At 53.5% G+C, this 22,564-nt stretch overlaps 54 non-coding genes across 54 annotated transcripts; 22 read left to right on the top strand and 32 right to left on the bottom strand.

Moving 5' to 3' along the window:
* Positions 1-10: 10 nt before the first annotated feature.
* On the top strand, positions 11-83 carry Trnar-acg (transfer RNA arginine (anticodon ACG)). The gene has a single exon. It is a non-coding gene; the product is annotated as a tRNA-Arg (tRNA).
* A 585-nt stretch (positions 84-668) lies between these two features.
* Positions 669-740, bottom strand: Trnad-guc (transfer RNA aspartic acid (anticodon GUC)). Its single transcript has one exon. It is a non-coding gene; the product is annotated as a tRNA-Asp (tRNA).
* Positions 741-851: 111 nt separating this feature from the next.
* On the bottom strand, positions 852-943 carry Trnai-uau (transfer RNA isoleucine (anticodon UAU)). Its single transcript is given in 2 exon segments — positions 852-887; positions 906-943. It is a non-coding gene; the product is annotated as a tRNA-Ile (tRNA).
* Positions 944-1,385: 442 nt separating this feature from the next.
* Trnar-acg (transfer RNA arginine (anticodon ACG)) lies at positions 1,386-1,458 on the top strand. Its single transcript has one exon. It is a non-coding gene; the product is annotated as a tRNA-Arg (tRNA).
* A 274-nt stretch (positions 1,459-1,732) lies between these two features.
* Positions 1,733-1,804, top strand: Trnam-cau (transfer RNA methionine (anticodon CAU)). The gene has a single exon. It is a non-coding gene; the product is annotated as a tRNA-Met (tRNA).
* A 239-nt stretch (positions 1,805-2,043) lies between these two features.
* On the bottom strand, positions 2,044-2,115 carry Trnad-guc (transfer RNA aspartic acid (anticodon GUC)). The gene has a single exon. It is a non-coding gene; the product is annotated as a tRNA-Asp (tRNA).
* Positions 2,116-2,226: 111 nt separating this feature from the next.
* Trnai-uau (transfer RNA isoleucine (anticodon UAU)) lies at positions 2,227-2,318 on the bottom strand. Its single transcript is given in 2 exon segments — positions 2,227-2,262; positions 2,281-2,318. It is a non-coding gene; the product is annotated as a tRNA-Ile (tRNA).
* Positions 2,319-3,733: 1,415 nt separating this feature from the next.
* On the top strand, positions 3,734-3,805 carry Trnam-cau (transfer RNA methionine (anticodon CAU)). The gene has a single exon. It is a non-coding gene; the product is annotated as a tRNA-Met (tRNA).
* A 239-nt stretch (positions 3,806-4,044) lies between these two features.
* Trnad-guc (transfer RNA aspartic acid (anticodon GUC)) lies at positions 4,045-4,116 on the bottom strand. The gene has a single exon. It is a non-coding gene; the product is annotated as a tRNA-Asp (tRNA).
* A 111-nt stretch (positions 4,117-4,227) lies between these two features.
* Positions 4,228-4,319, bottom strand: Trnai-uau (transfer RNA isoleucine (anticodon UAU)). The gene is given in 2 exon segments: positions 4,228-4,263; positions 4,282-4,319. It is a non-coding gene; the product is annotated as a tRNA-Ile (tRNA).
* Positions 4,320-4,761: 442 nt separating this feature from the next.
* On the top strand, positions 4,762-4,834 carry Trnar-acg (transfer RNA arginine (anticodon ACG)). Its single transcript has one exon. It is a non-coding gene; the product is annotated as a tRNA-Arg (tRNA).
* A 274-nt stretch (positions 4,835-5,108) lies between these two features.
* Positions 5,109-5,180, top strand: Trnam-cau (transfer RNA methionine (anticodon CAU)). Its single transcript has one exon. It is a non-coding gene; the product is annotated as a tRNA-Met (tRNA).
* Positions 5,181-5,419: 239 nt separating this feature from the next.
* Positions 5,420-5,491, bottom strand: Trnad-guc (transfer RNA aspartic acid (anticodon GUC)). Its single transcript has one exon. It is a non-coding gene; the product is annotated as a tRNA-Asp (tRNA).
* A 111-nt stretch (positions 5,492-5,602) lies between these two features.
* On the bottom strand, positions 5,603-5,694 carry Trnai-uau (transfer RNA isoleucine (anticodon UAU)). Its single transcript is given in 2 exon segments — positions 5,603-5,638; positions 5,657-5,694. It is a non-coding gene; the product is annotated as a tRNA-Ile (tRNA).
* Positions 5,695-6,136: 442 nt separating this feature from the next.
* Trnar-acg (transfer RNA arginine (anticodon ACG)) lies at positions 6,137-6,209 on the top strand. Its single transcript has one exon. It is a non-coding gene; the product is annotated as a tRNA-Arg (tRNA).
* Positions 6,210-6,483: 274 nt separating this feature from the next.
* On the top strand, positions 6,484-6,555 carry Trnam-cau (transfer RNA methionine (anticodon CAU)). Its single transcript has one exon. It is a non-coding gene; the product is annotated as a tRNA-Met (tRNA).
* A 239-nt stretch (positions 6,556-6,794) lies between these two features.
* Trnad-guc (transfer RNA aspartic acid (anticodon GUC)) lies at positions 6,795-6,866 on the bottom strand. The gene has a single exon. It is a non-coding gene; the product is annotated as a tRNA-Asp (tRNA).
* A 111-nt stretch (positions 6,867-6,977) lies between these two features.
* Positions 6,978-7,069, bottom strand: Trnai-uau (transfer RNA isoleucine (anticodon UAU)). The gene is given in 2 exon segments: positions 6,978-7,013; positions 7,032-7,069. It is a non-coding gene; the product is annotated as a tRNA-Ile (tRNA).
* Positions 7,070-7,847: 778 nt separating this feature from the next.
* Trnam-cau (transfer RNA methionine (anticodon CAU)) lies at positions 7,848-7,919 on the top strand. The gene has a single exon. It is a non-coding gene; the product is annotated as a tRNA-Met (tRNA).
* Positions 7,920-8,158: 239 nt separating this feature from the next.
* Positions 8,159-8,230, bottom strand: Trnad-guc (transfer RNA aspartic acid (anticodon GUC)). The gene has a single exon. It is a non-coding gene; the product is annotated as a tRNA-Asp (tRNA).
* A 111-nt stretch (positions 8,231-8,341) lies between these two features.
* Positions 8,342-8,433, bottom strand: Trnai-uau (transfer RNA isoleucine (anticodon UAU)). Its single transcript is given in 2 exon segments — positions 8,342-8,377; positions 8,396-8,433. It is a non-coding gene; the product is annotated as a tRNA-Ile (tRNA).
* A 442-nt stretch (positions 8,434-8,875) lies between these two features.
* On the top strand, positions 8,876-8,948 carry Trnar-acg (transfer RNA arginine (anticodon ACG)). The gene has a single exon. It is a non-coding gene; the product is annotated as a tRNA-Arg (tRNA).
* Positions 8,949-9,222: 274 nt separating this feature from the next.
* Positions 9,223-9,294, top strand: Trnam-cau (transfer RNA methionine (anticodon CAU)). Its single transcript has one exon. It is a non-coding gene; the product is annotated as a tRNA-Met (tRNA).
* Positions 9,295-9,533: 239 nt separating this feature from the next.
* Positions 9,534-9,605, bottom strand: Trnad-guc (transfer RNA aspartic acid (anticodon GUC)). Its single transcript has one exon. It is a non-coding gene; the product is annotated as a tRNA-Asp (tRNA).
* A 111-nt stretch (positions 9,606-9,716) lies between these two features.
* Trnai-uau (transfer RNA isoleucine (anticodon UAU)) lies at positions 9,717-9,808 on the bottom strand. Its single transcript is given in 2 exon segments — positions 9,717-9,752; positions 9,771-9,808. It is a non-coding gene; the product is annotated as a tRNA-Ile (tRNA).
* A 442-nt stretch (positions 9,809-10,250) lies between these two features.
* On the top strand, positions 10,251-10,323 carry Trnar-acg (transfer RNA arginine (anticodon ACG)). Its single transcript has one exon. It is a non-coding gene; the product is annotated as a tRNA-Arg (tRNA).
* A 263-nt stretch (positions 10,324-10,586) lies between these two features.
* On the top strand, positions 10,587-10,658 carry Trnam-cau (transfer RNA methionine (anticodon CAU)). Its single transcript has one exon. It is a non-coding gene; the product is annotated as a tRNA-Met (tRNA).
* Positions 10,659-10,897: 239 nt separating this feature from the next.
* Positions 10,898-10,969, bottom strand: Trnad-guc (transfer RNA aspartic acid (anticodon GUC)). The gene has a single exon. It is a non-coding gene; the product is annotated as a tRNA-Asp (tRNA).
* Positions 10,970-11,080: 111 nt separating this feature from the next.
* Trnai-uau (transfer RNA isoleucine (anticodon UAU)) lies at positions 11,081-11,172 on the bottom strand. The gene is given in 2 exon segments: positions 11,081-11,116; positions 11,135-11,172. It is a non-coding gene; the product is annotated as a tRNA-Ile (tRNA).
* Positions 11,173-11,961: 789 nt separating this feature from the next.
* On the top strand, positions 11,962-12,033 carry Trnam-cau (transfer RNA methionine (anticodon CAU)). The gene has a single exon. It is a non-coding gene; the product is annotated as a tRNA-Met (tRNA).
* Positions 12,034-12,272: 239 nt separating this feature from the next.
* On the bottom strand, positions 12,273-12,344 carry Trnad-guc (transfer RNA aspartic acid (anticodon GUC)). Its single transcript has one exon. It is a non-coding gene; the product is annotated as a tRNA-Asp (tRNA).
* A 111-nt stretch (positions 12,345-12,455) lies between these two features.
* Trnai-uau (transfer RNA isoleucine (anticodon UAU)) lies at positions 12,456-12,547 on the bottom strand. The gene is given in 2 exon segments: positions 12,456-12,491; positions 12,510-12,547. It is a non-coding gene; the product is annotated as a tRNA-Ile (tRNA).
* A 789-nt stretch (positions 12,548-13,336) lies between these two features.
* On the top strand, positions 13,337-13,408 carry Trnam-cau (transfer RNA methionine (anticodon CAU)). Its single transcript has one exon. It is a non-coding gene; the product is annotated as a tRNA-Met (tRNA).
* Positions 13,409-13,647: 239 nt separating this feature from the next.
* Trnad-guc (transfer RNA aspartic acid (anticodon GUC)) lies at positions 13,648-13,719 on the bottom strand. The gene has a single exon. It is a non-coding gene; the product is annotated as a tRNA-Asp (tRNA).
* Positions 13,720-13,830: 111 nt separating this feature from the next.
* Trnai-uau (transfer RNA isoleucine (anticodon UAU)) lies at positions 13,831-13,922 on the bottom strand. The gene is given in 2 exon segments: positions 13,831-13,866; positions 13,885-13,922. It is a non-coding gene; the product is annotated as a tRNA-Ile (tRNA).
* A 778-nt stretch (positions 13,923-14,700) lies between these two features.
* Trnam-cau (transfer RNA methionine (anticodon CAU)) lies at positions 14,701-14,772 on the top strand. Its single transcript has one exon. It is a non-coding gene; the product is annotated as a tRNA-Met (tRNA).
* A 239-nt stretch (positions 14,773-15,011) lies between these two features.
* On the bottom strand, positions 15,012-15,083 carry Trnad-guc (transfer RNA aspartic acid (anticodon GUC)). The gene has a single exon. It is a non-coding gene; the product is annotated as a tRNA-Asp (tRNA).
* A 111-nt stretch (positions 15,084-15,194) lies between these two features.
* On the bottom strand, positions 15,195-15,286 carry Trnai-uau (transfer RNA isoleucine (anticodon UAU)). The gene is given in 2 exon segments: positions 15,195-15,230; positions 15,249-15,286. It is a non-coding gene; the product is annotated as a tRNA-Ile (tRNA).
* A 789-nt stretch (positions 15,287-16,075) lies between these two features.
* Positions 16,076-16,147, top strand: Trnam-cau (transfer RNA methionine (anticodon CAU)). Its single transcript has one exon. It is a non-coding gene; the product is annotated as a tRNA-Met (tRNA).
* Positions 16,148-16,386: 239 nt separating this feature from the next.
* On the bottom strand, positions 16,387-16,458 carry Trnad-guc (transfer RNA aspartic acid (anticodon GUC)). The gene has a single exon. It is a non-coding gene; the product is annotated as a tRNA-Asp (tRNA).
* A 111-nt stretch (positions 16,459-16,569) lies between these two features.
* On the bottom strand, positions 16,570-16,661 carry Trnai-uau (transfer RNA isoleucine (anticodon UAU)). Its single transcript is given in 2 exon segments — positions 16,570-16,605; positions 16,624-16,661. It is a non-coding gene; the product is annotated as a tRNA-Ile (tRNA).
* A 442-nt stretch (positions 16,662-17,103) lies between these two features.
* On the top strand, positions 17,104-17,176 carry Trnar-acg (transfer RNA arginine (anticodon ACG)). The gene has a single exon. It is a non-coding gene; the product is annotated as a tRNA-Arg (tRNA).
* Positions 17,177-17,750: 574 nt separating this feature from the next.
* Positions 17,751-17,822, bottom strand: Trnad-guc (transfer RNA aspartic acid (anticodon GUC)). The gene has a single exon. It is a non-coding gene; the product is annotated as a tRNA-Asp (tRNA).
* Positions 17,823-17,933: 111 nt separating this feature from the next.
* On the bottom strand, positions 17,934-18,025 carry Trnai-uau (transfer RNA isoleucine (anticodon UAU)). Its single transcript is given in 2 exon segments — positions 17,934-17,969; positions 17,988-18,025. It is a non-coding gene; the product is annotated as a tRNA-Ile (tRNA).
* Positions 18,026-18,814: 789 nt separating this feature from the next.
* Trnam-cau (transfer RNA methionine (anticodon CAU)) lies at positions 18,815-18,886 on the top strand. Its single transcript has one exon. It is a non-coding gene; the product is annotated as a tRNA-Met (tRNA).
* A 239-nt stretch (positions 18,887-19,125) lies between these two features.
* On the bottom strand, positions 19,126-19,197 carry Trnad-guc (transfer RNA aspartic acid (anticodon GUC)). The gene has a single exon. It is a non-coding gene; the product is annotated as a tRNA-Asp (tRNA).
* Positions 19,198-19,308: 111 nt separating this feature from the next.
* Positions 19,309-19,400, bottom strand: Trnai-uau (transfer RNA isoleucine (anticodon UAU)). Its single transcript is given in 2 exon segments — positions 19,309-19,344; positions 19,363-19,400. It is a non-coding gene; the product is annotated as a tRNA-Ile (tRNA).
* A 442-nt stretch (positions 19,401-19,842) lies between these two features.
* Trnar-acg (transfer RNA arginine (anticodon ACG)) lies at positions 19,843-19,915 on the top strand. Its single transcript has one exon. It is a non-coding gene; the product is annotated as a tRNA-Arg (tRNA).
* A 274-nt stretch (positions 19,916-20,189) lies between these two features.
* Positions 20,190-20,261, top strand: Trnam-cau (transfer RNA methionine (anticodon CAU)). Its single transcript has one exon. It is a non-coding gene; the product is annotated as a tRNA-Met (tRNA).
* Positions 20,262-20,500: 239 nt separating this feature from the next.
* On the bottom strand, positions 20,501-20,572 carry Trnad-guc (transfer RNA aspartic acid (anticodon GUC)). Its single transcript has one exon. It is a non-coding gene; the product is annotated as a tRNA-Asp (tRNA).
* A 111-nt stretch (positions 20,573-20,683) lies between these two features.
* Positions 20,684-20,775, bottom strand: Trnai-uau (transfer RNA isoleucine (anticodon UAU)). Its single transcript is given in 2 exon segments — positions 20,684-20,719; positions 20,738-20,775. It is a non-coding gene; the product is annotated as a tRNA-Ile (tRNA).
* Positions 20,776-21,564: 789 nt separating this feature from the next.
* On the top strand, positions 21,565-21,636 carry Trnam-cau (transfer RNA methionine (anticodon CAU)). The gene has a single exon. It is a non-coding gene; the product is annotated as a tRNA-Met (tRNA).
* Positions 21,637-21,875: 239 nt separating this feature from the next.
* Trnad-guc (transfer RNA aspartic acid (anticodon GUC)) lies at positions 21,876-21,947 on the bottom strand. The gene has a single exon. It is a non-coding gene; the product is annotated as a tRNA-Asp (tRNA).
* Positions 21,948-22,058: 111 nt separating this feature from the next.
* Positions 22,059-22,150, bottom strand: Trnai-uau (transfer RNA isoleucine (anticodon UAU)). The gene is given in 2 exon segments: positions 22,059-22,094; positions 22,113-22,150. It is a non-coding gene; the product is annotated as a tRNA-Ile (tRNA).
* Positions 22,151-22,564: the final 414 nt, after the last annotated feature.

The following is a 22,564-nucleotide window of genomic DNA, read 5'->3' as shown; positions in this document are numbered from 1 at the left end:
CGCCAGCTGTGGCCCTGTGGCGCAACGGATAACGCGTCTGACTACGGATCAGAAGATTCCAGGTTCGAATCCTGGCAGGGTCGGCATTTTGTTAGTTGCGGGCGCGTAGCTAGGCAGTGCATTCGAATGTTGCCACCTGCGTGGAGTGCAATGTCAATCCTGAGCATCTCGCAGCTGCATCTCGAGACGATCGTGGTAAATATCGCTTCTTGCAAGCGTCAGCGTAGCGTCAGTCGAGCAAAGTCGAGACAAGTCAAGCTGAGAGATGTTGCACAGTTTATTAAACGGTACGCGACGCAGACAACGCTTTTCCAAGCGTCCCATGTCACGCACCGAAGAGAGCGCACGCCTCCACGCAGGAGGGTGGCGCAGTGGAAGCGTGCTGGGCCCATAACCCAGAGGTCCGTGGATCGAAACCACGCTCTGCTAAAATTATTCTTTTTCTTGGGTGCTTCGAGCTCGATCATTAAGCCTGGTGTGCGCTGATTCAGCGTCAACAGCAAACCCTGTACGTTCTGAAACGACGACGACGTCGTCGTGTGAAGAATACGAGAAACACTTGCTAAGACGCAGAGTTTCTTACGATTCTGCAGCAACTACATTTCTCGATCACAACGTTAATGTCCTTTCGGGCCACACGTGCAACTTTCGCGATATAAAAATCGCACCTCCCCGGCGGGGAATCGAACCCCGGTCTCCCGCGTGACAGGCGGGGATACTAACCACTATACTACCGAGGAATACGCAATCGGTACTTATAATGCACGCACACTTATGTTTCTCAAGCAGGTGATACATCTCAAATCTAGCGTCCCGATGCTTTCAGAGTCAGCTGCTACGAAGTAAAAGTATGCCCCAGGTGAGGCTCGAACTCACAACCCCGGCATTGCTCACGGCTACTGCCTTATAAGTACCGTGCGCTAACCAATTGCGCCACTGGGGCTACAGCAGGGTGCTTTCAGTTAGCGGTATTCGCTTTGCTGCCATCCTGTTGTGGCTACAGACCCGTCATACGACCGTCACCTGCGGCCATACTGCGACTTTAGCACCTGGCTACGGATCCTTCATACGATTCTTGTTTCATATGCTACACTTGCAAGCATATCAACCGCTTGTCATCACCGAAAAATTGCAGAAAAACGCGCGCCTTGCCTTCTGCTACCTGTCCAACAGCGAGGGCAGATGTGTGGCAAGCTCTAAGCTATGCAGGCGCACCGTGGCCGAGCAGCTGGAGGAGAGATGCCTTCCTTGGCAGCTCCCTACAGAGTGCGGAAGACCAGAATGGCCGGGCCGCCGTTGTCAGTGGACGACACGCAATTGCAGAGCCACGGAGAACACGTTGCTCTGCGACGTGTACCCGCCTCATATTACGAAACGCCAGCTGTGGCCCTGTGGCGCAACGGATAACGCGTCTGACTACGGATCAGAAGATTCCAGGTTCGAATCCTGGCAGGGTCGGCATTTTGTTAGTTGCGGGCGCGTAGCTAGGCAGTGCATTCGAATGTTGCCACCTGCGTGGAGTGCAATGTCAATCCTGAGCATCTCGCAGCTGCATCTCGAGACGATCGTGGTAAATATCGCTTCTTGCAAGCGTCAGCGTAGCGTCAGTCGAGCAAAGTCGAGACAAGTCAAGCTGAGAGATGTTGCACAGTTTATTAAACGGTACGCGACGCAGACAACGCTTTTCCAAGCGTCCCATGTCACGCACAGAAGAGGGCGCACGCCTCCACGCAGCAGAGTGGCGCAGTGGAAGCGTGCTGGGCCCATAACCCAGAGGTCCGTGGATCGAAACCACGCTCTGCTAAAATTATTCTTTTTCTTGGGTGCTTCGAGCTCGATCATTAAGCCTGGTGTGCGCTGATTCAGCGTCAACAGCAAACCCTGTACGTTCTGAAACGACGACGACGTCGTCGTGTGAAGAATACGAGAAACACTTGCTAAGACGCAGAGTTTCTTACGATTCTGCAGCAACTACATTTCTCGATCACAACGTTAATGTCCTTTCGGGCCACACGTGCAACTTTCGCGATATAAAAATCGCACATCCCCGGCGGGGAATCGAACCCCGGTCTCCCGCGTGACAGGCGGGGATACTAACCACTATACTACCGAGGAATACGCAATCGGTACTTATAATGCACGCACACTTATGTTTCTCAAGCAGGTGATACATCTCAAATTTAGCGTCCCGATGCTTTCAGAGTCAGCTGCTACGAAGTAAAAGTATGCCCCAGGTGAGGCTCGAACTCACAACCCCGGCATTGCTCACGGCTACTGCCTTATAAGTACCGTGCGCTAACCAATTGCGCCACTGGGGCTACAGCAGGGTGCTTTCAGTTAGCGGTATTCGCTTTGCTGCCATCCTGTTGTGGCTACAGACCCGTCATACGACCGTCACCTGCGGCCATACTGCGACTTTAGCACCTGGCTACGGATCCTTCATACGATTCTTGTTTCATATGCTACACTTGCAAGCATATCAACCGCTTGTCATCACCGAAAAATTGCAGAAAAACGCGCGCCTTGCCTTCTGCTACCTGTCCAACAGCGAGGGCAGATGTGTGGCAAGCTCTAAGCTATGCAGGCGAACCGTGGCCGAGTAGCTGGAGGAGAGATGCCTTCCTTGGCAGCTCCCTGCAGAGTGCGGAAGACCAGAATGGCCGCGCCGCCGTTGTCAGTGGACGACACGCAGTTGCAGAGCCACGGAGAACACGTTGCTCTGCGACGTGTACTCGCCTCATATTACGAAACGCCAGCTGTGGCCCTTTGCCGCAACGGATAACGCGTCTGACTACGGATCAGAAGATTCCAGGTTCGAATCCTGGCAGGGTCGGCATTTTGTTAGTTGCGGGCGCGTAGCTAGGCAGTGCATTCGAATGTTGCCACCTGCGTGGAGTGCAATGTCAATCCTGAGCATCTCGCTAACCAATTGCGCCACTGGGGCTACAGCAGGGTGCTTTCAGTTAGCGGTATTCGCTTTGCTGCCATCCTGTTGTGGCTACAGACCCGTCATACGACCGTCACCTGCGGCCATACTGCGACTTTAGCACCTGGCTACGGATCCTTCATACGATTCTTGTTTCATATGCTACACTTGCAAGCATATCAACCGCTTGTCATCACCGAAAAATTGCAGAAAAACGCGCGCCTTGCCTTCTGCTACCTGTCCAACAGCGAGGGCAGATGTGTGGCAAGCTCTAAGCTATGCAGGCGAACCGTGGCCGAGTAGCTGGAGGAGAGATGCCTTCCTTGGCAGCTCCCTGCAGAGTGCGGAAGACCAGAATGGCCGCGCCGCCGTTGTCAGTGGACGACACGCAGTTGCAGAGCCACGGAGAACACGTTGCTCTGCGACGTGTACTCGCCTCATATTACGAAACGCCAGCTGTGGCCCTTTGCCGCAACGGATAACGCGTCTGACTACGGATCAGAAGATTCCAGGTTCGAATCCTGGCAGGGTCGGCATTTTGTTAGTTGCGGGCGCGTAGCTAGGCAGTGCATTCGAATGTTGCCACCTGCGTGGAGTGCAATGTCAATCCTGAGCATCTCGCAGCTGCATCTCGAGACGATCGTGGTAAATATCGCTTCTTGCAAGCGTCAGCGTAGCGACAGTCGAGCAAAGTCGAGACAAGTCAAGCTGAGAGATGTTGCACAGTTTATTAAACGGTACGCGACGCAGACAACGCTTTTCCAAGCGTCCCATGTCACGCACCGAAGAGGGCGCACGCCTCCACGCAGCAGAGTGGCGCAGTGGAAGCGTGCTGGGCCCATAACCCAGAGGTCCGTGGATCGAAACCACGCTCTGCTAAAATTATTCTTTTTCTTGGGTGCTTCGAGCTCGATCATTAAGCCTGGTGTGCGCTGATTCAGCGTCAACAGCAAACCCTGTACGTTCTGAAACGACGACGACGTCGTCGTGTGAAGAATACGAGAAACACTTGCTAAGACGCAGAGTTTCTTACGATTCTGCAGCAACTACATTTCTCGATCACAACGTTAATGTCCTTTCGGGCCACACGTGCAACTTTCGCGATATAAAAATCGCACCTCCCCGGCGGGGAATCGAACCCCGGTCTCCCGCGTGACAGGCGGGGATACTAACCACTATACTACCGAGGAATACGCAATCGGTACTTATAATGCACGCACACTTATGTTTCTCAAGCAGGTGATACATCTCAAATCTAGCGTCCCGATGCTTTCAGAGTCAGCTGCTACGAAGTAAAAGTATGCCCCAGGTGAGGCTCGAACTCACAACCCCGGCATTGCTCACCGCTACTGCCTTATAAGTACCGTGCGCTAACCAATTGCGCCACTGGGGCTACAGCAGGGTGCTTTCAGTTAGCGGTATTCGCTTTGCTGCCATCCTGTTGTGGCTACAGACCCGTCATACGACCGTCACCTGCGGCCATACTGCGACTTTAGCACCTGGCTACGGATCCTTCATACGATTCTTGTTTCATATGCTACACTTGCAAGCATATCAACCGCTTGTCATCACCGAAAAATTGCAGAAAAACGCGCGCCTTGCCTTCTGCTACCTGTCCAACAGCGAGGGCAGATGTGTGGCAAGCTCTAAGCTATGCAGGCGCACCGTGGCCGAGTAGCTGGAGGAGAGATGCCTTCCTTGGCAGCTCCCTGCAGAGTGCGGAAGACCAGAATGGCCGCGCCGCCGTTGTCAGTGGACGACACGCAGTTGCAGAGCCACGGAGAACACGTTGCTCTGCGACGTGTACTCGCCTCATATTACGAAACGCCAGCTGTGGCCCTGTGGCGCAACGGATAACGCGACTGACTACGGATCAGAAGATTCCAGGTTCGAATCCTGGCAGGGTCGGCATTTTGTTAGTTGCGGGCGCGTAGCTAGGCAGTGCATTCGAATGTTGCCACCTGCGTGGAGTGCAATGTCAATCCTGAGCATCTCGCAGCTGCATCTCGAGACGATCGTGGTAAATATCGCTTCTTGCAAGCGTCAGCGTAGCGTCAGTCGAGCAAAGTCGAGACAAGTCAAGCTGAGAGATGTTGCACAGTTTATTAAACGGTACGCGACGCAGACAACGCTTTTCCAAGCGTCCCATGTCACGCACCGAAGAGGGCGCACGCCTCCACGCAGCAGAGTGGCGCAGTGGAAGCGTGCTGGGCCCATAACCCAGAGGTCCGTGGATCGAAACCACGCTCTGCTAAAATTATTCTTTTTCTTGGGTGCTTCGAGCTCGATCATTAAGCCTGGTGTGCGCTGATTCAGCGTCAACAGCAAACCCTGTACGTTCTGAAACGACGACGACGTCGTCGTGTGAAGAATACGAGAAACACTTGCTAAGACGCAGAGTTTCTTACGATTCTGCAGCAACTACATTTCTCGATCACAACGTTAATGTCCTTTCGGGCCACACGTGCAACTTTCGCGATATAAAATTCGCACCTCCCCGGCGGGGAATCGAACCCCGGTCTCCCGCGTGACAGGCGGGGATACTAACCACTATACTACCGAGGAATACGCAATCGGTACTTATAATGCACGCACACTTATGTTTCTCAAGCAGGTGATACATCTCAAATCTAGCGTCCCGATGCTTTCAGAGTCAGCTGCTACGAAGTAAAAGTATGCCCCAGGTGAGGCTCGAACTCACAACCCCGGCATTGCTCACGGCTACTGCCTTATAAGTACCGTGCGTTAACCAATTGCGCCACAGGGGCTACAGCAGGGTGCTTTCAGTTAGCGGTATTCGCTTTGCTGCCATCCTGTTGTGGCTACAGACCCGTCATACGACCGTCACCTGCGGCCATACTGCGACTTTAGCACCTGGCTACGGATCCTTCATACGATTCTTGTTTCATATGCTACACTTGCAAGCATATCAACCGCTTGTCATCACCGAAAAATTGCAGAAAAACGCGCGCCTTGCCTTCTGCTACCTGTCCAACAGCGAGGGCAGATGTGTGGCAAGCTCTAAGCTATGCAGGCGCACCGTGGCCGAGCAGCTGGAGGAGAGATGCCTTCCTTGGCAGCTCCCTACAGAGTGCGGAAGACCAGAATGGCCGCGCCGCCGTTGTCAGTGGACGACACGCAATTGCAGAGCCACGGAGAACACGTTGCTCTGCGACGTGTACCCGCCTCATATTACGAAACGCCAGCTGTGGCCCTGTGGCGCAACGGATAACGCGTCTGACTACGGATCAGAAGATTCCAGGTTCGAATCCTGGCAGGGTCGGCATTTTGTTAGTTGCGGGCGCGTAGCTAGGCAGTGCATTCGAATGTTGCCACCTGCGTGGAGTGCAATGTCAATCCTGAGCATCTCGCAGCTGCATCTCGAGACGATCGTGGTAAATATCGCTTCTTGCAAGCGTCAGCGTAGCGTCAGTCGAGCAAAGTCGAGACAAGTCAAGCTGAGAGATGTTGCACAGTTTATTAAACGGTACGCGACGCAGACAACGCTTTTCCAAGCGTCCCATGTCACGCACAGAAGAGGGCGCACGCCTCCACGCAGCAGAGTGGCGCAGTGGAAGCGTGCTGGGCCCATAACCCAGAGGTCCGTGGATCGAAACCACGCTCTGCTAAAATTATTCTTTTTCTTGGGTGCTTCGAGCTCGATCATTAAGCCTGGTGTGCGCTGATTCAGCGTCAACAGCAAACCCTGTACGTTCTGAAACGACGACGACGTCGTCGTGTGAAGAATACGAGAAACACTTGCTAAGACGCAGAGTTTCTTACGATTCTGCAGCAACTACATTTCTCGATCACAACGTTAATGTCCTTTCGGGCCACACGTGCAACTTTCGCGATATAAAAATCGCACATCCCCGGCGGGGAATCGAACCCCGGTCTCCCGCGTGACAGGCGGGGATACTAACCACTATACTACCGAGGAATACGCAATCGGTACTTATAATGCACGCACACTTATGTTTCTCAAGCAGGTGATACATCTCAAATTTAGCGTCCCGATGCTTTCAGAGTCAGCTGCTACGAAGTAAAAGTATGCCCCAGGTGAGGCTCGAACTCACAACCCCGGCATTGCTCACGGCTACTGCCTTATAAGTACCGTGCGCTAACCAATTGCGCCACTGGGGCTACAGCAGGGTGCTTTCAGTTAGCGGTATTCGCTTTGCTGCCATCCTGTTGTGGCTACAGACCCGTCATACGACCGTCACCTGCGGCCATACTGCGACTTTAGCACCTGGCTACGGATCCTTCATACGATTCTTGTTTCATATGCTACACTTGCAAGCATATCAACCGCTTGTCATCACCGAAAAATTGCAGAAAAACGCGCGCCTTGCCTTCTGCTACCTGTCCAACAGCGAGGGCAGATGTGTGGCAAGCTCTAAGCTATGCAGGCGCACCGTGGCCGAGTAGCTGGAGGAGAGATGCCTTCCTTGGCAGCTCCCTGCAGAGTGCGGAAGACCAGAATGGCCGCGCCGCCGTTGTCAGTGGACGACACGCAGTTGCAGAGCCACGGAGAACACGTTGCTCTGCGACGTGTACTCGCCTCATATTACGAAACGCCAGCTGTGGCCCTTTGCCGCAACGGATAACGCGTCTGACTACGGATCAGAAGATTCCAGGTTCGAATCCTGGCAGGGTCGGCATTTTGTTAGTTGCGGGCGCGTAGCTAGGCAGTGCATTCGAATGTTGCCACCTGCGTGGAGTGCAATGTCAGTCCTGAGCATCTCGCAGCTGCATCTCGAGACGATCGTGGTAAATATCGCTTCTTGCAAGCGTCAGCCGAGCAAAGTCGAGACAAGTCAAGCTGAGAGATGTTGCACAGTTTATTAAACGGTACGCGACGCAGACAACGCTTTTCCAAGCGTCCCATGTCACGCACCGAAGAGGGCGCACGCCTCCACGCAGCAGAGTGGCGCAGTGGAAGCGTGCTGGGCCCATAACCCAGAGGTCCGTGGATCGAAACCACGCTCTGCTAAAATTATTCTTTTTCTTGGGTGCTTCGAGCTCGATCATTAAGCCTGGTGTGCGCTGATTCAGCGTCAACAGCAAACCCTGTACGTTCTGAAACGACGACGACGTCGTCGTGTGAAGAATACGAGAAACACTTGCTAAGACGCAGAGTTTCTTACGATTCTGCAGCAACTACATTTCTCGATCACAACGTTAATGTCCTTTCGGGCCACACGTGCAACTTTCGCGATATAAAAATCGCACCTCCCCGGCGGGGAATCGAACCCCGGTCTCCCGCGTGACAGGCGGGGATACTAACCACTATACTACCGAGGAATACGCAATCGGTACTTATAATGCACGCACACTTATGTTTCTCAAGCAGGTGATACATCTCAAATCTAGCGTCCCGATGCTTTCAGAGTCAGCTGCTACGAAGTAAAAGTATGCCCCAGGTGAGGCTCGAACTCACAACCCCGGCATTGCTCACGGCTACTGCCTTATAAGTACCGTGCGCTAACCAATTGCGCCACTGGGGCTACAGCAGGGTGCTTTCAGTTAGCGGTATTCGCTTTGCTGCCATCCTGTTGTGGCTACAGACCCGTCATACGACCGTCACCTGCGGCCATACTGCGACTTTAGCACCTGGCTACGGATCCTTCATACGATTCTTGTTTCATATGCTACACTTGCAAGCATATCAACCGCTTGTCATCACCGAAAAATTGCAGAAAAACGCGCGCCTTGCCTTCTGCTACCTGTCCAACAGCGAGGGCAGATGTGTGGCAAGCTCTAAGCTATGCAGGCGCACCGTGGCCGAGCAGCTGGAGGAGAGATGCCTTCCTTGGCAGCTCCCTGCAGAGTGCGGAAGACCAGAATGGCCGCGCCGCCGTTGTCAGTGGACGACACGCAGTTGCAGAGCCACGGAGAACACGTTGCTCTGCGACGTGTACCCGCCTCATATTACGAAACGCCAGCTGTGGCCCTGTGGCGCAACGGATAACGCGTCTGACTACGGATCAGAAGATTCCAGGTTCGAATCCTGGCAGGGTCGGCATTTTGTTAGTTGCGGGCGCGTAGCTAGGCAGTGCATTCGAATGTTGCCACCTGCGTGGAGTGCAATGTCAATCCTGAGCATCTCGCAGCTGCATCTCGAGACGATCGTGGTAAATATCGCTTCTTGCAAGCGTCAGCGTAGCGTCAGTCGAGCAAAGTCGAGACAAGTCAAGCTGAGAGATGTTGCACAGTTTATTAAACGGTACGCGACGCAGACAACGCTTTTCCAAGCGTCCCATGTCACGCACCGAAGAGGGCGCACGCCTCCACGCAGCAGAGTGGCGCAGTGGAAGCGTGCTGGGCCCATAACCCAGAGGTCCGTGGATCGAAACCACGCTCTGCTAAAATTATTCTTTTTCTTGGGTGCTTCGAGCTCGATCATTAAACCTGGTGTGCGCTGATTCAGCGTCAACAGCAAACCCTGTACGTTCTGAAACGACGACGACGTCGTCGTGTGAAGAATACGAGAAACACTTGCTAAGACGCAGAGTTTCTTACGATTCTGCAGCAACTACATTTCTCGATCACAACGTTAATGTCCTTTCGGGCCACACGTGCAACTTTCGCGATATAAAAATCACACCTCCCCGGCGGGGAATCGAACCCCGGTCTCCCGCGTGACAGGCGGGGATACTAACCACTATACTACCGAGGAATACGCAATCGGTACTTATAATGCACGCACACTTATGTTTCTCAAGCAGGTGATACATCTCAAATCTAGCGTCCCGATGCTTTCAGAGTCAGCTGCTACGAAGTAAAAGTATGCCCCAGGTGAGGCTCGAACTCACAACCCCGGCATTGCTCACGGCTACTGCCTTATAAGTACCGTGCGCTAACCAATTGCGCCACTGGGGCTACAGCAGGGTGCTTTCAGTTAGCGGTATTCGCTTTGCTGCCATCCTGTTGTGGCTACAGACCCGTCATACGACCGTCACCTGCGGCCATACTGCGACTTTAGCACCTGGCTACGGATCCTTCATACGATTCTTGTTTCATATGCTACACTTGCAAGCATATCAACCGCTTGTCATCACCGAAAAATTGCAGAAAAACGCGCGCCTTGCCTTCTGCTACCTGTCCAACAGCGAGGGCAGATGTGTGGCAAGCTCTAAGCTATGCAGGCGCACCGTGGCCGAGCAGCTGGAGGAGAGATGCCTTCCTTGGCAGCTCCCTGCAGAGTGCGGAAGACCAGAATGGCCGCGCCGCCGTTGTCAGTGGACGACACGCAGTTGCAGAGCCACGGAGAACACGTTGCTCTGCGACGTGTACCCGCCTCATATTACGAAACGCCAGCTGTGGCCCTGTGGCGCAACGGATAACGCGTCTGACTACGGATCAGAAGATTCCAGGTTCGAATCCTGGCAGGGTCGGCATTTTGTTAGTTGCGGGCGCGTAGCTAGGCAGTGCATTCGAATGTTGCCACCTGCGTGGAGTGCAATGTCAATCCTGAGCATCTCGCAGCTGCATCTCGAGACGATCGTGGTAAATATCGCTTCTTGCAAGCGTCAGCCGAGCAAAGTCGAGACAAGTCAAGCTGAGAGATGTTGCACAGTTTATTAAACGGTACGCGACGCAGACAACGCTTTTCCAAGCGTCCCATGTCACGCACCGAAGAGGGCGCACGCCTCCACGCAGCAGAGTGGCGCAGTGGAAGCGTGCTGGGCCCATAACCCAGAGGTCCGTGGATCGAAACCACGCTCTGCTAAAATTATTCTTTTTCTTGGGTGCTTCGAGCTCGATCATTAAGCCTGGTGTGCGCTGATTCAGCGTCAACAGCAAACCCTGTACGTTCTGAAACGACGACGACGTCGTCGTGTGAAGAATACGAGAAACACTTGCTAAGACGCAGAGTTTCTTACGATTCTGCAGCAACTACATTTCTCGATCACAACGTTAATGTCCTTTCGGGCCACACGTGCAACTTTCGCGATATAAAAATCGCACCTCCCCGGCGGGGAATCGAACCCCGGTCTCCCGCGTGACAGGCGGGGATACTAACCACTATACTACCGAGGAATACGCAATCGGTACTTATAATGCACGCACACTTATGTTTCTCAAGCAGGTGATACATCTCAAATCTAGCGTCCCGATGCTTTCAGAGTCAGCTGCTACGAAGTAAAAGTATGCCCCAGGTGAGGCTCGAACTCACAACCCCGGCATTGCTCACGGCTACTGCCTTATAAGTACCGTGCGCTAACCAATTGCGCCACTGGGGCTACAGCAGGGTGCTTTCAGTTAGCGGTATTCGCTTTGCTGCCATCCTGTTGTGGCTACAGACCCGTCATACGACCGTCACCTGCGGCCATACTGCGACTTTAGCACCTGGCTACGGATCCTTCATACGATTCTTGTTTCATATGCTACACTTGCAAGCATATCAACCGCTTGTCATCACCGAAAAATTGCAGAAAAACGCGCGCCTTGCCTTCTGCTACCTGTCCAACAGCGAGGGCAGATGTGTGGCAAGCTCTAAGCTATGCAGGCGCACCGTGGCCGAGTAGCTGGAGGAGAGATGCCTTCCTTGGCAGCTCCCTGCAGAGTGCGGAAGACCAGAATGGCCGCGCCGCCGTTGTCAGTGGACGACACGCAGTTGCAGAGCCACGGAGAACACGTTGCTCTGCGACGTGTACTCGCCTCATATTACGAAACGCCAGCTGTGGCCCTTTGCCGCAACGGATAACGCGTCTGACTACGGATCAGAAGATTCCAGGTTCGAATCCTGGCAGGGTCGGCATTTTGTTAGTTGCGGGCGCGTAGCTAGGCAGTGCATTCGAATGTTGCCACCTGCGTGGAGTGCAATGTCAATCCTGAGCATCTCGCAGCTGCATCTCGAGACGATCGTGGTAAATATCGCTTCTTGCAAGCGTCAGCGTAGCGACAGTCGAGCAAAGTCGAGACAAGTCAAGCTGAGAGATGTTGCACAGTTTATTAAACGGTACGCGACGCAGACAACGCTTTTCCAAGCGTCCCATGTCACGCACCGAAGAGGGCGCACGCCTCCACGCAGCAGAGTGGCGCAGTGGAAGCGTGCTGGGCCCATAACCCAGAGGTCCGTGGATCGAAACCACGCTCTGCTAAAATTATTCTTTTTCTTGGGTGCTTCGAGCTCGATCATTAAGCCTGGTGTGCGCTGATTCAGCGTCAACAGCAAACCCTGTACGTTCTGAAACGACGACGACGTCGTCGTGTGAAGAATACGAGAAACACTTGCTAAGACGCAGAGTTTCTTACGATTCTGCAGCAACTACATTTCTCGATCACAACGTTAATGTCCTTTCGGGCCACACGTGCAACTTTCGCGATATAAAAATCGCACCTCCCCGGCGGGGAATCGAACCCCGGTCTCCCGCGTGACAGGCGGGGATACTAACCACTATACTACCGAGGAATACGCAATCGGTACTTATAATGCACGCACACTTATGTTTCTCAAGCAGGTGATACATCTCAAATCTAGCGTCCCGATGCTTTCAGAGTCAGCTGCTACGAAGTAAAAGTATGCCCCAGGTGAGGCTCGAACTCACAACCCCGGCATTGCTCACGGCTACTGCCTTATAAGTACCGTGCGCTAACCAATTGCGCCACTGGGGCTACAGCAGGGTGCTTTCAGTTAGCGGTATTCGCTTTGCTGCCATCCTGTTGTGGCTACAGACCCGTCATACGACCGTCACCTGCGGCCATACTGCGACTTTAGCACCTGGCTACGGATCCTTCATACGATTCTTGTTTCATATGCTACACTTGCAAGCATATCAACCGCTTGTCATCACCGAAAAATTGCAGAAAAACGCGCGCCTTGCCTTCTGCTACCTGTCCAACAGCGAGGGCAGATGTGTGGCAAGCTCTAAGCTATGCAGGCGCACCGTGGCCGAGTAGCTGGAGGAGAGATGCCTTCCTTGGCAGCTCCCTGCAGAGTGCGGAAGACCAGAATGGCCGCGCCGCCGTTGTCAGTGGACGACACGCAGTTGCAGAGCCACGGAGAACACGTTGCTCTGCGACGTGTACTCGCCTCATATTACGAAACGCCAGCTGTGGCCCTTTGCCGCAACGGATAACGCGTCTGACTACGGATCAGAAGATTCCAGGTTCGAATCCTGGCAGGGTCGGCATTTTGTTAGTTGCGGGCGCGTAGCTAGGCAGTGCATTCGAATGTTGCCACCTGCGTGGAGTGCAATGTCAATCCTGAGCATCTCGCAGCTGCATCTCGAGACGATCGTGGTAAATATCGCTTCTTGCAAGCGTCAGCGTAGCGACAGTCGAGCAAAGTCGAGACAAGTCAAGCTGAGAGATGTTGCACAGTTTATTAAACGGTACGCGACGCAGACAACGCTTTTCCAAGCGTCCCATGTCACGCACCGAAGAGGGCGCACGCCTCCACGCAGCAGAGTGGCGCAGTGGAAGCGTGCTGGGCCCATAACCCAGAGGTCCGTGGATCGAAACCACGCTCTGCTAAAATTATTCTTTTTCTTGGGTGCTTCGAGCTCGATCATTAAGCCTGGTGTGCGCTGATTCAGCGTCAACAGCAAACCCTGTACGTTCTGAAACGACGACGACGTCGTCGTGTGAAGAATACGAGAAACACTTGCTAAGACGCAGAGTTTCTTACGACTCTGCAGCAACTACATTTCTCGATCACAACGTTAATGTCCTTTCGGGCCACACGTGCAACTTTCGCGATATAAAAATCGCACCTCCCCGGCGGGGAATCGAACCCCGGTCTCCCGCGTGACAGGCGGGGATACTAACCACTATACTACCGAGGAATACGCAATCGGTACTTATAATGCACGCACACTTATGTTTCTCAAGCAGGTGATACATCTCAAATCTAGCGTCCCGATGCTTTCAGAGTCAGCTGCTACGAAGTAAAAGTATGCCCCAGGTGAGGCTCGAACTCACAACCCCGGCATTGCTCACGGCTACTGCCTTATAAGTACCGTGCACTAACCAATTGCGCCACTGGGGCTACAGCAGGGTGCTTTCAGTTAGCGGTATTCGCTTTGCTGCCATCCTGTTGTGGCTACAGACCCGTCATACGACCGTCACCTGCGGCCATACTGCGACTTTAGCACCTGGCTACGGATCCTTCATACGATTCTTGTTTCATATGCTACACTTGCAAGCATATCAACCGCTTGTCATCACCGAAAAATTGCAGAAAAACGCGCGCCTTGCCTTCTGCTACCTGTCCAACAGCGAGGGCAGATGTGTGGCAAGCTCTAAGCTATGCAGGCGCACCGTGGCCGAGCAGCTGGAGGAGAGATGCCTTCCTTGGCAGCTCCCTGCAGAGTGCGGAAGACCAGAATGGCCGCGCCGCCGTTGTCAGTGGACGACACGCAGTTGCAGAGCCACGGAGAACACGTTGCTCTGCGACGTGTACTCGCCTCATATTACGAAACGCCAGCTGTGGCCCTTTGCCGCAACGGATAACGCGTCTGACTACGGATCAGAAGATTCCAAGTTCGAATCCTGGCAGGGTCGGCATTTTGTTAGTTGCGGGCGCGTAGCTAGGCAGTGCATTCGAATGTTGCCACCTGCGTGGAGTGCAATGTCAATCCTGAGCATCTCGCAGCTGCATCTCGAGACGATCGTGGTAAATATCGCTTCTTGCAAGCGTCAGCCGAGCAAAGTCGAGACAAGTCAAGCTGAGAGATGTTGCACAGTTTATTAAACGGTACGCGACGCAGACAACGCTTTTCCAAGCGTCCCATGTCACGCACCGAAGAGGGCGCACGCCTCCACGCAGCAGAGTGGCGCAGTGGAAGCGTGCTGGGCCCATAACCCAGAGGTCCGTGGATCGAAACCACGCTCTGCTAAAATTATTCTTTTTCTTGGGTGCTTCGAGCTCGATCATTAAACCTGGTGTGCGCTGATTCAGCGTCAACAGCAAACCCTGTACGTTCTGAAACGACGACGACGTCGTCGTGTGAAGAATACGAGAAACACTTGCTAAGACGCAGAGTTTCTTACGATTCTGCAGCAACTACATTTCTCGATCACAACGTTAATGTCCTTTCGGGCCACACGTGCAACTTTCGCGATATAAAAATCGCACCTCCCCGGCGGGGAATCGAACCCCGGTCTCCCGCGTGACAGGCGGGGATACTAACCACTATACTACCGAGGAATACGCAATCGGTACTTATAATGCACGCACACTTATGTTTCTCAAGCAGGTGATACATCTCAAATCTAGCGTCCCGATGCTTTCAGAGTCAGCTGCTACGAAGTAAAAGTATGCCCCAGGTGAGGCTCGAACTCACAACCCCGGCATTGCTCACGGCTACTGCCTTATAAGTACCGTGCGCTAACCAATTGCGCCACTGGGGCTACAGCAGGGTGCTTTCAGTTAGCGGTATTCGCTTTGCTGCCATCCTGTTGTGGCTACAGACCCGTCATACGACCGTCACCTGCGGCCATACTGCGACTTTAGCACCTGGCTACGGATCCTTCATACGATTCTTGTTTCATATGCTACACTTGCAAGCATATCAACCGCTTGTCATCACCGAAAAATTGCAGAAAAACGCGCGCCTTGCCTTCTGCTACCTGTCCAACAGCGAGGGCAGATGTGTGGCAAGCTCTAAGCTATGCAGGCGCACCGTGGCCGAGTAGCTGGAGGAGAGATGCCTTCCTTGGCAGCTCCCTGCAGAGTGCGGAAGACCAGAATGGCCGCGCCGCCGTTGTCAGTGGACGACACGCAGTTGCAGAGCCACGGAGAACACGTTGCTCTGCGACGTGTACTCGCCTCATATTACGAAACGCCAGCTGTGGCCCTTTGCCGCAACGGATAACGCGTCTGACTACGGATCAGAAGATTCCAAGTTCGAATCCTGGCAGGGTCGGCATTTTGTTAGTTGCGGGCGCGTAGCTAGGCAGTGCATTCGAATGTTGCCACCTGCGTGGAGTGCAATGTCAATCCTGAGCATCTCGCAGCTGCATCTCGAGACGATCGTGGTAAATATCGCTTCTTGCAAGCGTCAGCGTAGCGACAGTCGAGCAAAGTCGAGACAAGTCAAGCTGAGAGATGTTGCACAGTTTATTAAACGGTACGCGACGCAGACAACGCTTTTCCAAGCGTCCCATGTCACGCACCGAAGAGAGCGCACGCCTCCACGCAGCAGGGTGGCGCAGTGGAAGCGTGCTGGGCCCATAACCCAGAGGTCCGTGGATCGAAACCACGCTCTGCTAAAATTATTCTTTTTCTTGGGTGCTTCGAGCTCGATCATTAAGCCTGGTGTGCGCTGATTCAGCGTCAACAGCAAACCCTGTACGTTCTGAAACGACGACGACGTCGTCGTGTGAAGAATACGAGAAACACTTGCTAAGACGCAGAGTTTCTTACGATTCTGCAGCAACTACATTTCTCGATCACAACGTTAATGTCCTTTCGGGCCACACGTGCAACTTTCGCGATATAAAAATCGCACCTCCCCGGCGGGGAATCGAACCCCGGTCTCCCGCGTGACAGGCGGGGATACTAACCACTATACTACCGAGGAATACGCAATCGGTACTTATAATGCACGCACACTTATGTTTCTCAAGCAGGTGATACATCTCAAATCTAGCGTCCCGATGCTTTCAGAGTCAGCTGCTACGAAGTAAAAGTATGCCCCAGGTGAGGCTCGAACTCACAACCCCGGCATTGCTCACGGCTACTGCCTTATAAGTACCGTGCGCTAACCAATTGCGCCACTGGGGCTACAGCAGGGTGCTTTCAGTTAGCGGTATTCGCTTTGCTGCCATCCTGTTGTGGCTACAGACCCGTCATACGACCGTCACCTGCGGCCATACTGCGACTTTAGCACCTGGCTACGGATCCTTCATACGATTCTTGTTTCATATGCTACACTTGCAAGCATATCAACCGCTTGTCATCACCGAAAAATTGCAGAAAAACGCGCGCCTTGCCTTCTGCTACCTGTCCAACAGCGAGGGCAGATGTGTGGCAAGCTCTAAGCTATGCAGGCGCACCGTGGCCGAGCAGCTGGAGGAGAGATGCCTTCCTTGGCAGCTCCCTGCAGAGTGCGGAAGACCAGAATGGCCGCGCCGCCGTTGTCAGTGGACGACACGCAGTTGCAGAGCCACGGAGAACACGTTGCTCTGCGACGTGTACTCGCCTCATATTACGAAACGCCAGCTGTGGCCCTGTGGCGCAACGGATAACGCGTCTGACTACGGATCAGAAGATTCCAGGTTCGAATCCTGGCAGGGTCGGCATTTTGTTAGTTGCGGGCGCGTAGCTAGGCAGTGCATTCGAATGTTGCCACCTGCGTGGAGTGCAATGTCAATCCTGAGCATCTCGCAGCTGCATCTCGAGACGATCGTGGTAAATATCGCTTCTTGCAAGCGTCAGCCGAGCAAAGTCGAGACAAGTCAAGCTGAGAGATGTTGCACAGTTTATTAAACGGTACGCGACGCAGACAACGCTTTTCCAAGCGTCCCATGTCACGCACCGAAGAGGGCGCACGCCTCCACGCAGCAGAGTGGCGCAGTGGAAGCGTGCTGGGCCCATAACCCAGAGGTCCGTGGGTCGAAACCACGCTCTGCTAAAATTATTCTTTTTCTTGGGTGCTTCGAGCTCGATCATTAAGCCTGGTGTGCGCTGATTCAGCGTCAACAGCAAACCCTGTACGTTCTGAAACGACGACGACGTCGTCGTGTGAAGAATACGAGAAACACTTGCTAAGACGCAGAGTTTCTTACGATTCTGCAGCAACTACATTTCTCGATCACAACGTTAATGTCCTTTCGGGCCACACGTGCAACTTTCGCGATATAAAAATCGCACCTCCCCGGCGGGGAATCGAACCCCGGTCTCCCGCGTGACAGGCGGGGATACTAACCACTATACTACCGAGGAATACGCAATCGGTACTTATAATGCACGCACACTTATGTTTCTCAAGCAGGTGATACATCTCAAATCTAGCGTCCCGATGCTTTCAGAGTCAGCTGCTACGAAGTAAAAGTATGCCCCAGGTGAGGCTCGAACTCACAACCCCGGCATTGCTCACGGCTACTGCCTTATAAGTACCGTGCGCTAACCAATTGCGCCACTGGGGCTACAGCAGGGTGCTTTCAGTTAGCGGTATTCGCTTTGCTGCCATCCTGTTGTGGCTACAGACCCGTCATACGACCGTCACCTGCGGCCATACTGCGACTTTAGCACCTGGCTACGGATCCTTCATACGATTCTTGTTTCATATGCTACACTTGCAAGCATATCAACCGCTTGTCATCACCGAAAAATTGCAGAAAAACGCGCGCCTTGCCTTCTGCTACCTGTCCAACAGCGAGGGCAGATGTGTGGCAAGCTCTAAGCTATGCAGGCGCACCGTGGCCGAGTAGCTGGAGGAGAGATGCCTTCCTTGGCAGCTCCCTGCAGAGTGCGGAAGACCAGAATGGCCGCGCCGCCGTTGTCAGTGGACGACACGCAGTTGCAGAGCCACGGAGAACACGTTGCTCTGCGACGTGTACTCGCCTCATATTACGAAACGCCAGCTGTGGCCCTTTGCCGCAACGGATAACGCGTCTGACTACGGATCAGAAGATTCCAGGTTCGAATCCTGGCAGGGTCGGCATTTTGTTAGTTGCGGGCGCGTAGCTAGGCAGTGCATTCGAATGTTGCCACCTGCGTGGAGTGCAATGTCAATCCTGAGCATCTCGCAGCTGCATCTCGAGACGATCGTGGTAAATATCGCTTCTTGCAAGCGTCAGCGTAGCGACAGTCGAGCAAAGTCGAGACAAGTCAAGCTGAGAGATGTTGCACAGTTTATTAAACGGTACGCGACGCAGACAACGCTTTTCCAAGCGTCCCATGTCACGCACCGAAGAGGGCGCACGCCTCCACGCAGCAGAGTGGCGCAGTGGAAGCGTGCTGGGCCCATAACCCAGAGGTCCGTGGATCGAAACCACGCTCTGCTAAAATTATTCTTTTTCTTGGGTGCTTCGAGCTCAATCATTAAGCCTGGTGTGCGCTGATTCAGCGTCAACAGCAAACCCTGTACGTTCTGAAACGACGACGACGTCGTCGTGTGAAGAATACGAGAAACACTTGCTAAGACGCAGAGTTTCTTACGATTCTGCAGCAACTACATTTCTCGATCACAACGTTAATGTCCTTTCGGGCCACACGTGCAACTTTCGCGATATAAAAATCGCACCTCCCCGGCGGGGAATCGAACCCCGGTCTCCCGCGTGACAGGCGGGGATACTAACCACTATACTACCGAGGAATACGCAATCGGTACTTATAATGCACGCACACTTATGTTTCTCAAGCAGGTGATACATCTCAAATCTAGCGTCCCGATGCTTTCAGAGTCAGCTGCTACGAAGTAAAAGTATGCCCCAGGTGAGGCTCGAACTCACAACCCCGGCATTGCTCACGGCTACTGCCTTATAAGTACCGTGTGCTAACCAATTGCGCCACTGGGGCTACAGCAGGGTGCTTTCAGTTAGCGGTATTCGCTTTGCTGCCATCCTGTTGTGGCTACAGACCCGTCATACGACCGTCACCTGCGGCCATACTGCGACTTTAGCACCTGGCTACGGATCCTTCATACGATTCTTGTTTCATATGCTACACTTGCAAGCATATCAACCGCTTGTCATCACCGAAAAATTGCAGAAAAACGCGCGCCTTGCCTTCTGCTACCTGTCCAACAGCGAGGGCAGATGTGTGGCAAGCTCTAAGCTATGCAGGCGCACCGTGGCCGAGCAGCTGGAGGAGAGATGCCTTCCTTGGCAGCTCCCTGCAGAGTGCGGAAGACCAGAATGGCCGCGCCGCCGTTGTCAGTGGACGACACGCAGTTGCAGAGCCACGGAGAACACGTTGCTCTGCGACGTGTACTCGCCTCATATTACGAAACGCCAGCTGTGGCCCTGTGGCGCAACGGATAACGCGTCTGACTACGGATCAGAAGATTCCAGGTTCGAATCCTGGCAGGGTCGGCATTTTGTTAGTTGCGGGCGCGTAGCTAGGCAGTGCATTCGAATGTTGCCACCTGCGTGGAGTGCAATGTCAATCCTGAGCATCTCGCAGCTGCATCTCGAGACGATCGTGGTAAATATCGCTTCTTGCAAGCGTCAGCGTAGCGACAGTCGAGCAAAGTCGAGACAAGTCAAGCTGAGAGATGTTGCACAGTTTATTAAACGGTACGCGACGCAGACAACGCTTTTCCAAGCGTCCCATGTCACGCACCGAAGAGGGCGCACGCCTCCACGCAGCAGAGTGGCGCAGTGGAAGCGTGCTGGGCCCATAACCCAGAGGTCCGTGGATCGAAACCACGCTCTGCTAAAATTATTCTTTTTCTTGGGTGCTTCGAGCTCGATCATTAAACCTGGTGTGCGCTGATTCAGCGTCAACAGCAAACCCTGTACGTTCTGAAACGACGACGACGTCGTCGTGTGAAGAATACGAGAAACACTTGCTAAGACGCAGAGTTTCTTACGATTCTGCAGCAACTACATTTCTCGATCACAACGTTAATGTCCTTTCGGGCCACACGTGCAACTTTCGCGATATAAAAATCGCACCTCCCCGGCGGGGAATCGAACCCCGGTCTCCCGCGTGACAGGCGGGGATACTAACCACTATACTACCGAGGAATACGCAATCGGTACTTATAATGCACGCACACTTATGTTTCTCAAGCAGGTGATACATCTCAAATCTAGCGTCCCGATGCTTTCAGAGTCAGCTGCTACGAAGTAAAAGTATGCCCCAGGTGAGGCTCGAACTCACAACCCCGGCATTGCTCACGGCTACTGCCTTATAAGTACCGTGCGCTAACCAATTGCGCCACTGGGGCTACAGCAGGGTGCTTTCAGTTAGCGGTATTCGCTTTGCTGCCATCCTGTTGTGGCTACAGACCCGTCATACGACCGTCACCTGCGGCCATACTGCGACTTTAGCACCTGGCTACGGATCCTTCATACGATTCTTGTTTCATATGCTACACTTGCAAGCATATCAACCGCTTGTCATCACCGAAAAATTGCAGAAAAACGCGCGCCTTGCCTTCTGCTACCTGTCCAACAGCGAGGGCAGATGTGTGGCAAGCTCTAAGCTATGCAGGCGCACCGTGGCCGAGTAGCTGGAGGAGAGATGCCTTCCTTGGCAGCTCCCTGCAGAGTGCGGAAGACCAGAATGGCCGCGCCGCCGTTGTCAGTGGACGACACGCAGTTGCAGAGCCACGGAGAACACGTTGCTCTGCGACGTGTACTCGCCTCATATTACGAAACGCCAGCTGTGGCCCTTTGCCGCAACGGATAACGCGTCTGACTACGGATCAGAAGATTCCAGGTTCGAATCCTGGCAGGGTCGGCATTTTGTTAGTTGCGGGCGCGTAGCAAGGCAGTGCATTCGAATGTTGCCACCTGCGTGGAGTGCAATGTCAATCCTGAGCATCTCGCAGCTGCATCTCGAGACGATCGTGGTAAATATCGCTTCTTGCAAGCGTCAGCGTAGCGACAGTCGAGCAAAGTCGAGACAAGTCAAGCTGAGAGATGTTGCACAGTTTATTAAACGGTACGCGACGCAGACAACGCTTTTCCAAGCGTCCCATGTCACGCACCGAAGAGGGCGCACGCCTCCACGCAGCAGAGTGGCGCAGTGGAAGCGTGCTGGGCCCATAACCCAGAGGTCCGTGGATCGAAACCACGCTCTGCTAAAATTATTCTTTTTCTTGGGTGCTTCGAGCTCGATCATTAAGCCTGGTGTGCGCTGATTCAGCGTCAACAGCAAACCCTGTACGTTCTGAAACGACGACGACGTCGTCGTGTGAAGAATACGAGAAACACTTGCTAAGACGCAGAGTTTCTTACGATTCTGCAGCAACTACATTTCTCGATCACAACGTTAATGTCCTTTCGGGCCACACGTGCAACTTTCGCGATATAAAAATCGCACCTCCCCGGCGGGGAATCGAACCCCGGTCTCCCGCGTGACAGGCGGGGATACTAACCACTATACTACCGAGGAATACGCAATCGGTACTTATAATGCACGCACACTTATGTTTCTCAAGCAGGTGATACATCTCAAATCTAGCGTCCCGATGCTTTCAGAGTCAGCTGCTACGAAGTAAAAGTATGCCCCAGGTGAGGCTCGAACTCACAACCCCGGCATTGCTCACGGCTACTGCCTTATAAGTACCGTGCGCTAACCAATTGCGCCACTGGGGCTACAGCAGGGTGCTTTCAGTTAGCGGTATTCGCTTTGCTGCCATCCTGTTGTGGCTACAGACCCGTCATACGACCGTCACCTGCGGCCATACTGCGACTTTAGCACCTGGCTACGGATCCTTCATACGATTCTTGTTTCATATGCTACACTTGCAAGCATATCAACCGCTTGTCATCACCGAAAAATTGCAGAAAAACGCGCGCCTTGCCTTCTGCTACCTGTCCAACAGCGAGGGCAGATGTGTGGCAAGCTCTAAGCTATGCAGGCGCACCGTGGCCGAGCAGCTGGAGGAGAGATGCCTTCCTTGGCAGCTCCCTGCAGAGTGCGGAAGACCAGAATGGCCGCGCCGCCGTTGTCAGTGGACGACACGCAGTTGCAGAGCCACGGAGAACACGTTGCTCTGCGACGTGTAC

This window comes from Schistocerca cancellata, chromosome 9, assembly GCF_023864275.1.
Source record: "Schistocerca cancellata isolate TAMUIC-IGC-003103 chromosome 9, iqSchCanc2.1, whole genome shotgun sequence".
NCBI classification, from domain to species: domain Eukaryota; kingdom Metazoa; phylum Arthropoda; class Insecta; order Orthoptera; family Acrididae; genus Schistocerca; species Schistocerca cancellata.
Note: the sequence above shows the minus strand (reverse complement) of the source record. Positions and strands in the feature narration are given on the sequence as shown.